Raw genomic sequence first — 16,383 nt, 5'->3', positions numbered from 1 at the left:
TTCATCACAGACAATATAAAGCTCCTTTTGCATTCAAGCAACTTCTATTGTACCCACCTAATAGCCCATCAAGTAGAGGATCCGTGCATGCGTATTGTGTCCATGCACGTCACATTAAATAAAGACCAACAGACCACATTATGTAACACACTTCTATATAGTTATAAACACCTGAATAAATGGCCCTGCCTGTCTGAAGGTCTGCATACAGACTCTCTTTCGGCCAAAGGAAATGTAGGCAAGGAGCTCTCTCAAGTCAGGAGTCAATTTACAAATCCACCTTCAGCTGGAGCCTGGATGATCTGTTTCTCTGAGCATTTAAAAAAAAAAATATCTCCATAATTTCCTCTTTGTAATACTCAGTTTGAATGCACAAAACAAAAGAGCTGTCACTTCTTAAGTTTTAAAAGCTTTAAGCAAAATTAGCTATTCTAAGTTACCTGCAAAAGCAAAGAGGTGCAAATGAAAAACATCAGGGGCATACCATCCATGATTCTTCAAACAAAGTGTTAGAAGTTTCCAGAAGGCACAGTAAGGATGGAGTCAACATCCTCGGTGCACTCCAATGCAAGAATTTCAAGGACTTCAAGGCGCAAAGACAATGGTAATTTTTCAGTGGCTGCTAGAATATTGCAACAGCTGTACCTACACTAACCAAAGGGTTTAGAAGCAAAGTTCACGTACTGTTTTAATGAGAGGTGATGCTCTCAAAAGAGCTTTTACTATAAGGAATCTTGTCTGGCTTGTTTCAAAATGACGACTTATTTTGCCATTTATCAGTATGATTTTTTCCTCAAACTGGCATTCAAAATATAGCTCTTCCTCGGGGGGGGGGGGGGGAAACAAACCACACAACAGTAGTTTGAAATACAAGAGTGGATTCTCAACAGATATACATCAACATGAGAAGTCAATGGAATTATGTTAATTTATGCCAAATGAAACATAACCAAGATTTCTCTCCTTTGAGATGAAGCTGGGACAATTACGGTCGTTTATAGCAGATGCTACACCTCATAGCACAGGGCAGGAGAGCTCGTTCCCATGCCCGTGCAATGTCACAGAGCAAACGTATCTGTTAGGAGGAGGAGGGCTCAGTTCAGCACACTAATGTGGTAACGTCACTGGCTGGCCTAGTCTGCCCAGCACACAACTGAGAGTTGTTCATTTTTCCTTTCAATGAGACACTATGCAAGTGTTGATTTAATGGTTCATTTATCAACCCCTCTGAATATTAAGCAATTCATTTGGACTTAATTTGGACAATTCAATTTCACCCATCTTTTCTCCCCTTGAAAAATGTGAATTGCTGTCTAGGGAGAGGCTGTTTTAAAAGTTGACTTAACAGAAAGTACTGGGATCCGTGGGCTTTATACCCTTCCATAGTCTGATATAAATTTCTATCTGAGTTTTTTTTTTTTCCTTTTACATATTATACCTGAAATTCACAAATGTTAAAGCAAAGACACTTCAACGAACATTCTTAATGCTGCAGACCAAAATGCATCTTCTGCAGTATTAGCTACTCCCTAGGAAGACCACCAGAAAATTAAGTGCGTTGTCAATACAACCAACGAGCCTGTGAAATTCTGTAACGCTTCGGGAAAGGAGCTTCTTATTGAAAATCCACTACTTTTCTTAGAAAGTTTTTGTTACTGGGTACATTTTCCCAACAGGAAAAAAATAATAATCAATGCAGGAAACACTCGAGCTCTAGCCTCTCGTGTAAGCAGCATCCCATACCCAGAAGTTTGAATCTTGAAGAGCTCCCGCAGAGAAGCGCAAGCCCCGCTCCGAAGCGGGGGTTCAGGTCGGCGCGGTCCAGCGCGGCTGCCCAGCACCCTGCCCGCGGCACCGACCCGCGGCAGCGGCTCCGCGGGAACGACCCGGGGTCGGGGCAGCCTCCCCCGGCGCCGGAGCAGCCGCCGCACCTGTTGGTCGCCCCCCCCCCCCCCCCCCCCGGCCGCAGCCCCCGGTACCCGCCCGGGTAACCCAGCCGCATCCCTCGCCCGGCCGGGCGGTCCCACAGCTTTTTCTGATTCAGCCGGATTTCTGCCTGTTTTCACCCGCTGCTCCCGAGGTGCTGCTGAATTCCCCTCCCCGCAGCACCCGCACGCCTTTAATATTCAGCCCATCGGCTCCGTCCTGCCGCGCACCCCCGCCGGTGGCAGCACCTGCGCGGCGGCCCCGCGGAGCCCGAGCCCCGGTGGGTCACTTCCAAAAGTCCCTTCCCCGCGACCGCGCGGCCACGGGAGCCTCGCCACCTCCCCCCCACACACGGCACGTCCCCCCGGCAAAGCTCGGCCGAGCCTTCCGGGGGGCCAGGCAGCATCCTCCCGCTGCAAAGAGCCACTTTTCCCTCCGGGAATGCAAATACGGAGCCACCGCGCTGCGAGGGAGGGATGCGCGGGGGCATCGCGACCCGTGCCCGGGGCCGGGCGGGGACGGTACCCGAAGGGCCGCGGCTCCCCGCGAAGGGCAGCTCCGGCCAGACCCCGAAACTCCGCCAAGTCCGAGAGCGGGGCCGGGCAGGGCAGGGCAGAGCCGCCCGGGCACCCCCGCGGCTCGGCGCGGCACTCACCTGGGCGGCGGGGCGGGCGAGGGGCGCGGGCAGGCTCGGCCCCTCAGGAGATCATGCCGCCGGGGCCGCCGCGGCCGGGGGCGGGAGCGCGGGGCCGGCGGCGGAGCGGCTCCTCCGGCAGCGGGGGCGCGGCGCTGCCTCACGCCGCGGCGCAGAGCCGCGCCGCCTCCGACACGCGGCCGCGGCGCCCCGGCCCCGGCGGGGGGGGGGGGCAGCGGCGGGGGCGGGCCCGGGCCCGGCTGCGCCCGCCCCGCCCCGCCCCGCCCCGCCCGCGCCTCCGCCGGCCCCCGGCCGCCCGGCCCCGCCGCGGGGCGCCGCACCCAGCGGCACCGGCTGCGCCCGGCGGGAGCGCCTCTGCTCTCCTCAAACGCCTGGGTTTTTCCCCTCCTCCCCTTTCCCCTCTTTTCTTTCTTTTTCCTTTCACCCCACTTTCCTCTTTTTTCCCGCTTTTCGCCCCACTCTTCTCCCGTTTCCTCATTTCTCCCCTATTCTCTCTTCGTCATTCCCTCCCATTTTCCCATCCCCCTTTTTCTTGCCCCCCCCCCTCCCTTTTTCCACCACCTCCCCCATTTTCCCCCACATTTCTTCTCCCTCCTTTTTCATTTTCTTTTCCTCCTCCTCCTTTTCCCCATCCCTCTCCCTACCAAAGCCTTTTGGCAAAGGAGACTGTGGCCAGCAGCCAAGCGGCCTCTCTCTCCAAGGAGATGCCCAGGGCCTGGGAGAAGCGGATGGCCCGGGAGGGGAAGGGGGGGGGGCGGAGGGGGGACAGGCTGCAGCAGCCACCGTGTGCAGCACACACACTCCACGTTATCTCCCCCCGGAACCTGACCGGACCTGACCCGGGCATGGCTGGCACAGAAGGGCACCTCCAGGGCCATCCTTCCCTGCTGCTCTTGGGAGGGTTAAGATAAACCAGTGCAGTTTTTCCAAAGGATCCAGCAAAAATCAGGGAAGCAAGGTTTATTGTTCATTTAATCCTGAGCAGCCCACCCTGCTTCTGGCTGCACTGAAACACCCTCAACATCCCAGCCCTTAGGTCTAGCCGGTCCCAGAGCGCCCAACCTGCAAAGCATCACGGCGGCAGCAGGCACTCAGCTACCCAGCATGTGGTACAAAGGCTTCAGCAGCAACATGGCTCATTTTCCCTTTGAGTTTCATGTGTTCGAGATGGGATCAGTGGAAATGGTTTTTTCTCCCCTAAAAAGTTGGTTGTTCTGCCACTATATGCAAACGCTTTGGTTTTACCAGATGGCAATGAATGCTTTTCTTCCACGTTTTATTCTGGAGCTAAGGATCAAGGTAGAAAACTGAAAGAGTTTGCAATAAACTCAGTAGCTACTGAGTGCTGTTTGCCAGGACCGGTTATACTTGTATTCATAAAGAACTTGTCCATCACATACCCGCTTGCTGCTCTTCCCTCCTCTCTGTGAGCCCAGGCCCCTCGCTTCCCTTAAAATTCCAATAAAGTGCCAGGTTTCGGTTCATCGGAGCTCTGTAAAATCAGTACCCATCTCAATGTCATTAAGCAGGGGGTACAGTTAAAAAACAAAACCTAAGCTGAAGGTGTTACTCTGTTTCAGGTCTCCTTCCATCTCTCCAGGTTAAGGACTTGGGTTTTTTTTCTTTTCTGAGGAAGAGGAGTGGTTACTGATGAACCCTGGAACAACTTAAACAGAAGTATGGATACACAAATCAGAGGGATTGCTCCTGTCAATTTAATTGAGTTGTTACTACTAGACTATAAAGTTAATCACTGGCGGAATAGAAATTTGATTCTTACAAAAGTTTATCAAGAGTTGGTTGGGGTCTTTTACTTTGTGATTCACTGAGTTGCTACTGTGCAACTGAACCCCACTATCACTAAAACAGCACCAGATAAAATTAAATGAAGTATAAAAAAAACCTGATTAACTAGCAAGAATTTTCTTTTTTCCACCTCAATATGACACAGTTTGAAGGCCTCGTGAGGTTGTTTTCTTGCCCATCTAAAAAGCTTGCAAACAACGAGTGCTTTTGAACAGTGCATGGAAAGTGCACGAAGGTCCTGCCCTATCCACACGCCTGTACATGCACTCCTTCTACTTGTTGTAGGTTATATGGAAAATTTCTGTGTTCGTCTCATCTCCAGCTACAAAAAAAGTGAAAGTACTGAAGAAATTTGACAGACAAAAAGAAAATAAAAGCACATCAGCAAAATTGGGAAGTATCAAGACCATAAATTTCATCAAGTCAGGCCAGCAACAATTTTAACCTATGGCTCTTCATTTTCTTTTTTGTTATTCTTTTTATTTTTAATTATTCCCTCCTGTAAATTCCTGAAGGTTGTTGTCCTTTGTTTGCACTGATTTGCATTGTGCACTGGATCCAGTTGGCCAGCAATGGCAGGGAATGTTAATTCCATTTAGTTACCGGAAAAAGCAATAAAAGCAAATATGTTTCCCTAAGGCCCCAGCCCAGAGTGATGAAAAATCCAGACCAACAGACATATTTTGTTAAAATCAGGCATAAGTGTAATCTCTTTTCCCACAGAAAAATAAAAGTAAGAAAAGAGTATACCAGGCAAACTGAAATATAAATGATGGACCCTTCCCAGCTCTAGTAATTGCATCCCAAATACATCCCCAAGCTGGGGAAAGAGTGACAGTCTCCACCCCAGGACTGGGCAAGCCCTAATCACATTTCAGATGTGCCACGAACACACAAATGCCGTACGGCCATAGCTAAGATTATTTAAAGTTATGGGGTCGGTGACAGCAGCAGCTGCTGCTCCTGACCTTAAGGGAATCACGGTTCTGGTTAACGCAAACTCTTGTCCTCCCATTTCTCACTGGGACTTACCGGGACGTGAGTTGCTCTTCAAGCTGCTGCAATGGGTTCCCAGTGCTGTACCGACCAGAGGCAGGAGTGTGCTGCAGGGGCAGAGGGAAAGGCAGCGCAGGCAAAGATAAAGTAACTTTTCCTGTTAGAGATGACTCTACTTATTTTCCCTGCCTTTAGAAATGAACAGCTGCTGCTCAGGTTTGCCAGCACCCAGCACTCAAAAACTGTGAGTGAGAGACTCAGAAGTAGGATGATTGTCTGTAAAACAGTCTGATGTTGGGAAAAAAAAAAAGCCTCTTTTTATTTGGCTTGTGATTACTAAGTCTGCAGGGATCCTTTTTTTTCAAGCTTTTTCCTTAGTTCATGAGGAGCAGAGATCCACTTTTTTTTTCCTCTTCCTTTTTTTTTTTTTTTAAAATGAATGCTGGGATTCTAACATAATCAACTAATTCCAGGAGCTGAGGCTTCAAGATAAAAAAAAAGTATACCATGTCACAAAGCTCACAATGCAATCTCATTGCATTGGCATTGGCAGCGGTTCACTTGGCTCTGGAAATAATAAAGTGGGAGACCGAAATGACAAACAAAGCGGAGATGCAAACCGAAGTACCACCAGGGAATGCAAAGCAGATGGCCAGCTAAAGAAGACTAGCCCAAAGAATCGCTATAGTCTTCGCAGGAAGATTACTGACAGCATCCACAGTGGTAGCCTCCTTCCTATGAGCTTGCCTGGCATGGTTTGCATCTTGATGTCCTTGTCATGAATCATTATTACGAGGAGTAAACAAGCTAGAGAGTCCTCTCAATTGCAAATCATTTGTGCACCCTCTCATAGCAAATAGGGAGATTCAAGAGCACTGGAGAGCCCACGCAAGGGTCAGGAACAACTCTACGTTTCTATGCCATCTTGGGCCTACGTTGCTTACTTTAACTGGTCATTTAGCTACCACAAAGGTAACACTGATGTGTGCTTTCAGGAAGAATTGATTATTCAGCATGCTTCTATTAAAATGTTTGCTTTGTTTCAATGTGCCATAATATTATTTTGTCAAGAGAATTTATTTAAAAGTTGCAAAATTAAGTCTGTGCTAAACAGGAGCCAGCACAATGGAAATTAGATTTTGGGACTCCCCATAAATATGCAAGTGTGAGCATATGAAATCACATGTAGCAATTCATTTTGAGAAAGAGGAAAAACCCCTAAATTACATTGTCTTCTGTCATATCCAGTTTGCTCAGCAGAGGAAAACACATGAGTATCAGCTGTGACCATTTGAACTAAGCAGTGTGGTAAAATGCCCTGCAGAGCTCCATCGGGACTGATCCTTTCTGCTTACCCTAATCAATACATTGGTTTATTGGAGAAGAAAACAATTATTGTGGAGCAGGTTTCAGACTGCCAACCCCAGCAGATTCTCCGTGCTGCCAAATAGGATTTCTCTTTAGTTTATGTCCATCCTTAGCACTTAGCAAAGCTGCCCTGTCTTCTTGTGCTTCTAAGCATATAGCCATTTTCTTAAATTTTCGCTCTTTTTACCAGTCTAGAAATGCAACGTTTAACACTGACTAAAACCTACATGCTTTCCTCTGTGGCTGTTCACAGGATTCTGAACTTTGGACTTGATAGGAGAAGTTTTTCCACAAGCACTTGGAGCTAAATCCTACCCACCATATTTGTGGGTGTTACTCCGTTACCTGTCAGTTTGAAATAAGCAGGATTTAATCATTTGGGGATGACAGTGAATTACAGCCCCTCGTGAACGGATACAGCACTCCCGTCGCGCTCTCCCAGCCCGTCTGCTCGGAGGCTGGTGCATCACTGGAGCGCAGCCAGGCAGCCGTAGAAATGCATTGAGCGAACAAGGTCTTCCTTCCCTATCAGGCAATAAAGATAATTACACAGGCCAGCATATATTAATTTGGGTTCAGTCTTTTTCCCACTCAAATTAACGTCGGTTTTGCCATTGACGTTGATGTTAGCAGAAGCTGGCCCAGCATCACAGAGCTAAAATTACATTGCTTCTGCAGTTTGCTGGTCTCCCCCCTTCCCCCGTACCGCCTGGCTGAGGGAGTTACTGGCCCAGCCAGGAATCGGTACTAATTCCAGCAACAACCCCGGTATCCAAGGGACGCCGCTGATGGGCTCTCAACACCTGCTGCAGGAGCTCAGGCAGCGGGAGCCCCGCGACGATCACAGTCGCACCATCTCCACCCCCGCAGCCGGGCCCCTGGGCACGCTCGCCCCTCTGGAAGTCATTTGCCAAAACCAGCCTTAAACAAGGGCAGAGAAGGAGACATGCACAGAAAATCCTTATCTGTGATTTTCTCGGAGTCAGGGGAGGTTTCAAAGGCTGCAGTCGGCAGCTTTCTGGGAGGGTGCGCACACGTGCTCACACGGGTGTGCGACGCACGCCGCTGTCCTCAGAGATGCCCCATGCAGGGCAGTCGGATTTTTACCCGGTTTCCACAAACAGAAGTCACTTGTTATCAGTATCGGTGATGCCACTCGAAAAATCAGAGGAAATCCATCACGGCCTGTGAGGTTATTCTAGTGTAACGAGCAGCCCTTGTATCTCATTTTTCAGAAGCGAGACTCAGCCCTTACGTCTCCATTTCTGTGTTGCACAAAGCCATGTAGGTGGTGGCTCAATGCAAGGCTTGTAGGGCTTTTCTGCAGTCCAGCAACTCGCAATCTCCCTGCATACATGCAGCTGTGGATGCATGCGGATACACACACAGACACACACACACACACATATAACTATCCTCCACAGTTTTCCTCTGAAACAGTATTTTTCCTTTTAGTCTGCCTATCAGTGTGTCTGAGTGTATAGATATGCAGACATTTACCAGCAAAGCTGAAACGTCTCCTCAGCCACACTTCCATGGAGCGCACGTAGCACCCTGATTTGCACATATCTCGGAAATGCAAACAGTGCCTCTCTTTTCATATTCTGCTGCTACAATAACTTTGCAGACAACTTTGCTTACTGGACTTGTGTCATGGTGGTGTAACTATCAGCAATAGCTTGCCTGCTACTCCGAGCAGAGTCACATGCTGTGATTGCTCTTTTGCCGTTCAGATTCTCTAACAACGGAGAGGGGGGAAAAGAGAGAGAGAGAAAAAGGCAACTATTTCTGAGACCCATTCCTCTGTTGTCTCTGCCTTGGCTGCGAAGGCTCTCTGTTACACTGATTTCCTTTAACTGATTTCCTTTAACTGGTCCCAATCCCCACCCTGTTTCCACAAACACGGAAAGCAACTGTTTATAATTCCAAACTCCCAGCCTTGTGCCAGATAATATTTGCCGATCAACTGCCAAGGCAAGCTTCACACAGGAAAAAAAAAAGAAAGAAAAAAAGAAGGAATAGCAGATTAAACAGATCAGCTCTGATTCTTACCTTCAGAAGCAGACTTCGTTCAAAGCCCACAAGTACTTTTACTTTGCTGGAAGTCTCTGAACTATTTTTAGCTTCCCTCGGGGATGCCATATAGGGAAGCAGCCCCCTCCCTATCATTACTAATCTGCCTAACATAACAGCAGGACACCTGCTGCTAGTGAGTCATGTTTTGTGTGAAGCTAATGGTATATAGATAGGCAAAACGTAAAGACAAGTGCTTATTTCCCTCCATACCCCATGTGTTGTTTGTGTCTTCCTGTTACTCTAAGCAAATCAGATCAGTGCAAAGAGAGAAGACAGTGTAAAGAAGACAAATACACAGGAAAATTCACGTTCTCTTCAGACCAGAAGCTCTAAGAGAGGTATAGCAGAAGTATGCTTGTTTTATTTGTGGCGTGTATACCTGTGTGTATACATATATCTGCACTTTTACACATGCACAGAGTGGTTGTGTTCTTGCAAGCTCCTGCTCTGCTACATGCAAATTAGTGTTTTCACTGAAAACATGAATGGAAATTCAATTATTATAAATCTAAAGCTCCATCCTGAACCCATCTTTCCTACTCACAGTAAGAACAAGCATGGAAAAGGAGCATATCTACGGGAAACTCAGGTTTATAACCCACCAGTGTGGAGAAGAGAAACCTACCACACGTTCCCCATATAAGCTTCCAGATACGAGGCAGAAGTAGCTTAGTGGCTGTACAGTGGCTGTTAAACATCAGCTGTATTCCCCCTTGTTTGCTTCACAGCCATTACTTGCAGTGACAAACATATATATAGAATAACCCTTTGGTCTGTGCTAGGAGCCTGGTTTAGCTCTCCCCCCCAAGCCATGCATTTCATCGTTACAGGCTGCACTTCTAAACTTTTGAGAGCTGCAGTAAAGAGCTGCTAAGTTTGGCTTTATGATCTCTGGAAGATCTCTCTTTTATTCCTTTCCTGTCTCTCTTTCTCCCCCCACCCCCACCCCCAATGTGAAATCGTGGTTATTTCTCTCTTTGAAGAAGGGCATTGTCCTGATCTTCTGCCTTGGGCAATACTGTGTACTTCCACTTCTGATGGATACTGGTGCTCACCCTTCTTAACCTTAGCTCACCCTACTGTCCTTAAATTCTACAACTTAGTCACTCTTATTAAAGACAATGGTAAAATGTCCACTAAGACCAGTGGAAATAGGATGAACGCTTACAGGAAATGCTAGAACATCTCACAATAACCTTAACAGTCATGGCCAGAATCAGCGTTCGGCATTTCAACACATGAAGCCAAACCCTGACTGATAGAACCACATCAACCTGTATCTTCCCCCCATAGAAAAACACCTGACGTATTCAATGGATAATGAAAAACTTCCTGTAGGTTTATGAAACCATCATATTGAATGTATTGCAGGAGAATGATTTTAAAATAAATATAAAGAAGATACCTCTGTTCCCAGAAAACACTGTAGTTTTTCAAATACATTTCTTTAGAGCATTGCTTCTCCCCCCCACACATCTCCTTTTCCTGTTGAACTGGATGACGGATGGTAGAAACTAAAACTCTCCCAGCCTGCCTGGTTCCCTTTCTCCCTGAGGGGCTGGACTAGGTAGCAGCAAATGGCCAAATTTTCCTTCTTTGAGCAGCTTAAGGACATGCACTGCATAAAACACCTCAAAGGAAGAATGACGCTCCTAAAAAATTGTACTTACATATGTTCTAGGCCCTCTGAACAGAGTTCAGAAACATATTTCAAGCTCAGTAATTTAAAATAACCCCTGGCAAATCAACATCCCACCACTTAGCATGACCGTCTGCCTAGTCCTGACTGTATGGGGGAAAGGAAAGGATTGCAACATGCCCCAAATATCAACCCTGGGTCTTCTCCAGCAAATAAAGGTATAGAAAAAGAAAGCCATGGGTCCTTTCCCTTCTATATCCAGCTGCTTCTCCAGCTTCTGCTGTAGCAGAAGCAGCAGGATTTCAGGGAGGCAGACCCTGAAGCATTTGCAGTTTTCATAAGGAGCGTGTCAGTGACCCACACGCTCTGCGGTCCTATATTCCCCCCTAGTGACCGGAGCACACTGAGGGTATTGAATCAGCTGTAGCCTTTGAGCTCAACAGAGCTGCTGCGTCTCTTAAGCACGAGCAGTAGAACCTCTGGTTTTGTGCTTCAGGAGTCCTGCGGTCCTCTCCAGTGCCAAAAACCCACCCAAAACCCCCTCTTCACATCTGCCTTCATCTCAGAAGGACAAAAGTAACCAGCTGCAATGGGGAGAGTTACAGACTGAGTGCGAGAGTCAGTTCTCCCCTGCCATTCCTCCAATGTTAGCCTGAGTGTGGCGATAACATATTGACTAACACAGTGCTTTTATGTGTCTGCTAAACAAAAAGCAGAAGCAGAAGGGAAAAAAAAAAAAATCCCATCGGCATGTCTGCATTGAATCCCAATTAGAAAAGAATTGTTTGCCTTAATTCTAAATGTATTTAGAATATGGAGCATATATTTCCAAAGGATGTTTTGTATTTACAGCGCGTCTGTCTGCTTATACTGCTGCAATGTAATTGTTTTCCTGCTGAGAATTATAGCAGTGAAGTTACTCTGGGTACGATTACAGCTAATTATAGTTTCATTTTGGAATTTAAAGGTTCCCCTGCAACACTCCCTCCTTCCCGCTTACAGGCACTGGCCTTGGAGCATGTTGTGACTGCTGCCCGTAATTGCAGTAACTGAGGTCCGTCAGGTCACCGCCAGCTCTGTGACATGTGGATGCATTTGAGGTTTAGTTGCTAGAAATGGGTAAGTCATTACGGTAATGGTATGGGGAGAAATCTATAAAGAATACCCTACACTGAGGCTAGAGCTGAGACAATCTAAGCCCAAACTTTGCTAGATCTGTGCCCTGGGGAGAGCTGAACCACAAGAAGGCAGCAATCCCTGCCTGGCAAGGCTTTGGGAGTGAGAGCACTGCAGAATTTGTAAGCAAATGAGGGATTTCTGACAAAAAGCAGTTATGTTCAGAGTGGTTAATAGCTGAAGAGACGTTCACTCCTGTGCACAGACTCAGCACAAGGTGACTGCTTTAACGTCAGAAACAGAGCCCTAGTACAGCACGGGTAAGATGGCAGACACGGCTGGGCAAAGCCATGGTAAATTCATCGACTGCTCCCTAATAGGAAACACTTCTCAATATTTTTCATAACTGTAGTTATTCCTTTTGCCTCTAAATCTTTAAAGCTTGATGCTGGCATCAGGTTTGTGTCATAAATCTCCTCCTTCTATCATAGCTTTGCCTGTCACTGCTGATACTCCCAAGCAGAGAGCTGAGCCCGGCTGTGCCGGAGCAGCCCAAGATGGCCTTGACATCAGTTCAGCAGAAACCATGTTGGTGGCAGTGGAGCAATTCAGGCACCCGAAGAAACTCTGCCAAGCCTCTGCAGCCAGATGGGGCAGAGCGTGCCCGGGCAGCCCCGTCACTCTCCCTGCCCCAGGTGGTGCAGCTACGGGAACAAATGCACTCCATTGCTGAGCGGCACCGTGTGTTTCAAAACAAAATGTCAATGAGCTTTCCAGATTAAAACATTAAAAATGTATGAACAACAACTATCGCACACAAGGAAGCTAATAACCCTGGTAGGGTTTTTCCTTTTGAAAACGGGTAGGGTCATTTTTAATATCAGTGTGTTCATATGCAGTTATAGTTTCACCAAGTTGTAGGCCAGGAAGACTCATTAGATCTTCATTTGACCTTATAACAAACTGTTGTATTTTACCCAGCTATTTCTAATCGAACACAGCTATAAGTCCGAGAAAGTCAATAGTGGAGGAAAGCAGCAAGTCTTACTCTGGAGCCATCAAAAAGCAGAGAATCCTCTTTTTTCCTCTTGATAATTTGCTCTAATGACTAAAATCACTTCCCAGTTAAAAAAACAAAGCCAAAAAACCCCCACCAAAACCCACACCTTATTTAATGATATCTGGTTCAGTTTTCAGATACGGGCTCTTCTTTTACTTTTCTCTCCTTTTAGGAAAGAGTATTTTCTTCCCAGAAACAGGCTCGGCACAAAAAAATCACCTCAGACCTTTTTTTGGTCAATGAAACACACTGAGCCTTTCAGGGTTCCTATCGTAAAACATTTCCTCAGACCCTCAAATAATTTTAGCCATTCTTTCCTACCCATTCTTCAACTTTTCTGTATCCTTTCAAAGTTTCAACACAATATTTTGCTATTTGAGACCTGGTTTTAGTGATGCTGCACATAAAAGTAAAATTACCTCTTTTGCTGTTATTCACTACTCCCTGTTTATATATTTAAAGGCCACATAAATTCCTTTTGTCAGGTCGTCACAGTGGGACCGACGCACAGATGCTTTTCGGAGCACTGCTCCCTTCATCCCATGAGTGCTATCTGTGCTCCTGTGTGCAGGGCTGTGCCTTTGCACAGACCAACACGTAGTTTGATGGATTCCTCATCCTCTTTACCAAAAGATTCAGCTTCCTCAGTGCCAGTCTCCTTTCTTCTTCACTGCATACCACTCTCTTGATCTTCCTGCTTTGCAAAAATTTTTCATCTTGTGTTTTCCTACAGACCATTGATAGAAACAATGGAGAGCTTTGGTACTTATACTTAACCCTAACGTGCCCCAGAAACCACAGGTCCATTCAGTCCTGATTCTCCATCAACAGCTACTTGTTGAGCTCTGTCAGACACTTCGTAATCCATTGAATGTATATTCTTATGTTACCGAATAGTGCTAATGTTTAATCAGCACGCTATTCAGTGCCAAGTCAAACACCTTACAAAAGTCTAAATGCACTAAATTTATAGAATCGTTTTTGTCAACCAGACATGTAATATAATCAGAATCAGGTTTCTTTGATAAAGTTTGCCATAAAATCATGTCGTTTAGACTACTTACTAATTTACTTTTGCATGAGCTTTTGAATTATTTAACCAAAAATTATTACGAACTAACTAGCCTGCTTGAGTCTTAGGAAATACTTCCTCATAACAACCTTCTGTCTAAAATTGATATAGAAACGTTTCTATATCAAACGGGTGAGCATTAGCTCATTCACAAGGCAGCTCTTTACTTTCGGGGAGACTGGACTGGATTTGCTGCCTTTTGGAAGCTGTCACAGGTAAACTGGGCTTGGATGGGACCAGATGCCTAATGCAGGGGCACAGTACCCTGTTCCTCTCAGCACCCCTTCACATCTGCCCTGCTTACAATGCCTCACTAGCACTTCTAAGGTAAACAGACAAACAAAACCCAAAATCTTCAGTATAATTTTCTTTGCAGAAGCTCAGAAACAACTTTATCAAAAGGGAAAAAATGTGACTTGTGGCATTTCTGTATGCACTTGCCAGCACACAGCCATTGCTGCATATGATCTTGTGATTTAGGGCCCCAGATATATCTGCTCTTTAATTGCATTAGTACAAAGCTAGAGCCATAATTTTATGGGCTGAAGGATAGACATGTTTAGGAAGGGAGCCATTTGCCAAGAGGATTTTTATGCCTGGTTTCTACGTAAGGTCCATCCACAAAGACAAAAATTTCTTTGTACCAAAATCCACCTCTTTTTGTTCAGACCAGGTTATTTGAAGGACCCTAACGGTATCTGCGAACCTCATTCCTTTTGCCCATTCCTCGCCCTACTCCTTTAAACAGGTTCATTTTGTCCTGCCAGAACCGCTGTTGCCTACCTCATCAAATAATAACAAAACCTCAAGGAATTCAGCGATAGCTGTATGTTTTGCACATAAAGAAACAACGGCTCCTGCTGTTATTCAGAAATCATGCAAAATGAAGCTGAGGCAGGGAGCAAAGCAAGGTACAAAACTGAAGCCTTCATACTTCATGACCATACCTCATTTGCTCTGCTGTCAGTAACTCAAAACCCCAATGAAAAGAGGAGGAAAAAAAAAAAAATAAAAGGAGTAAATTTTATGCAAGCCACTAGACTATCACTTAGCTTTTGGCAAAATATTGACTCCTGAGTGATCTTTGTCAAATCTCATAAAAAAACAGCCTCCAGCTGATGAATCTTGCCACAGGCATTAAATAGGGTGCTGCTGGAAAAGGAAAAGAAGGGAAATGGAAAAGAAGGTTTAATTTTAATTAACTACCTGTGTCTGCATTTGGTCACAGCTCTCATGATGTGGAAAAGTAGGATGCTTGAGGGCTTGATTTTTGTTTGCTTTAAATATTCATGGCATTTTAAATGTCTTCTGTGCTGAGCTTGGTGGACCTGATGGTAAGTGGCTGAACCAGCTCTGCTGTTGCCTGCAGTGAACAGCCTGGACAGCAGCGCAGTCAGCTCCTAAGGACACTCGGCCAAAACCAAAGATCGGAACAGAAAACTTACCGTGAAGGCTCTGCTGGGACCCCTTGTACAGGGAGCTGAGCGCACTTATTGATTTCAGGAGGGAGATGGATGAATGTGCAGCATGTCTGCATCAGCAATCCAGACATTTTGGACTGGTTTTGTGTGCTGACATTTCAATATGACCTGGGTTTTTGCACAGGCTTTAACCCAACTATTGAAGCTAGGAAGGACAGTACTATGAACAAGGGGTAAGCAGTGGGGAGGAAGAAGAAGAAAGTATTTTTTATCTAGAGCAATAATTTATCATTTCCAGACAGTACGGCAGGATAAAGAATAGTCTCATGGATAAAGAATTGATTTGAGACTGGGAGAAACAGGTCTGTCCCAGCCTCAGGTGCAGGCTTCCTGGCAGACCTTGGACCTGCCAAATAGAGACATAAAATGGAAGAAATGCTCCCTGCCCCAGATGTGGTCTGAGCGGTGGTCCATACCATACCGACAAGCTTTACTGCAAGCCCCAGTCAAAATCTCAAGGAAGAAATTCGCGTTATATAAAGTAACCTGGATTTTTCATCATTAAAAAAGCGCCATAAGCGATGCTGAGATATTCCACACACAGTCTGCCATTTCCAGTTTTATTCTAATCACTAACCAACATAATTCAACATTAACTTAGGACTTGATTTCTTCACCCAACTCATGTTGGCATCAGGCAATCCACCCAATAGTCTCTCCCTCAGACTCCTTTTTTTGGAAGTGATTTTTAAAAATCACTTTTAAGAATACTCCTAAATGACAGTTGCAGGCAGGAGAAGATAGTTATTGGTCTGTTTTTAGGGCCAATTTTTGGCTCAGTTTCTTCTTCCTACCCTGCTCATCACTGATGTATTTTTAAATGAATCCTAAAATACACACCAGGAAACTCTATTAAATAAAAATCATGAATGGCATGCAGACTGTGCTATTATTGTGCATAAGAAGATAACAAGACTCAAGAGACTGCCCTTCACATTCTGCTGCTCTTGCTAACTCAGATCTGGCCCAGCAAATGCATACGTTCCACGAAGAAGGGAGAGTGTCACGAGCCCTAAACAATATGCCTGGAAAGAGGCCGGAGGAATAAGAGATCAGAGAGATAATCGGGATGCCATGAGCTGCAGCGCTCTCTGTTCTCAATTAACTAAGTGATTGGACATGCACAATCAGAAATCCCAAACACATCATTTGTAGGTTATCAGTGATATCGGACATCAGATGGAGCAG

The 16,383-nt window shown here is 46.0% G+C and overlaps 1 protein-coding gene across 3 annotated transcripts in view; it reads right to left on the bottom strand.

Annotated features, from left to right (window-relative positions):
- SGCD (sarcoglycan delta) overlaps positions 1 to 8,824 on the bottom strand; it is a 358,768-nt gene extending 349,944 nt beyond the window's left edge. The window contains exons 1-2 of one of the 3 annotated variants that reach the window (XM_076350308.1): positions 8,252 to 8,735; positions 7,097 to 7,276 (exon numbers count right to left, since the gene is read on the bottom strand). The gene's annotated coding sequence lies outside the window, so the exon portion shown is untranslated. Of the gene's footprint in view, positions 1 to 2,581; positions 2,650 to 7,096; positions 7,277 to 8,251; positions 8,736 to 8,803 lie in introns of those variants that run through there. The other 2 variants (XM_076350312.1, XM_076350309.1) reach the window with 2 other exon arrangements.
- Positions 8,825 to 16,383: the final 7,559 nt, after the last annotated feature.

The sequence above is a fragment of the Aptenodytes patagonicus genome, chromosome 12, assembly GCF_965638725.1.
Source record: "Aptenodytes patagonicus chromosome 12, bAptPat1.pri.cur, whole genome shotgun sequence".
Lineage (NCBI taxonomy): Eukaryota > Metazoa > Chordata > Aves > Sphenisciformes > Spheniscidae > Aptenodytes > Aptenodytes patagonicus.
Note: the sequence above shows the minus strand (reverse complement) of the source record. Positions and strands in the feature narration are given on the sequence as shown.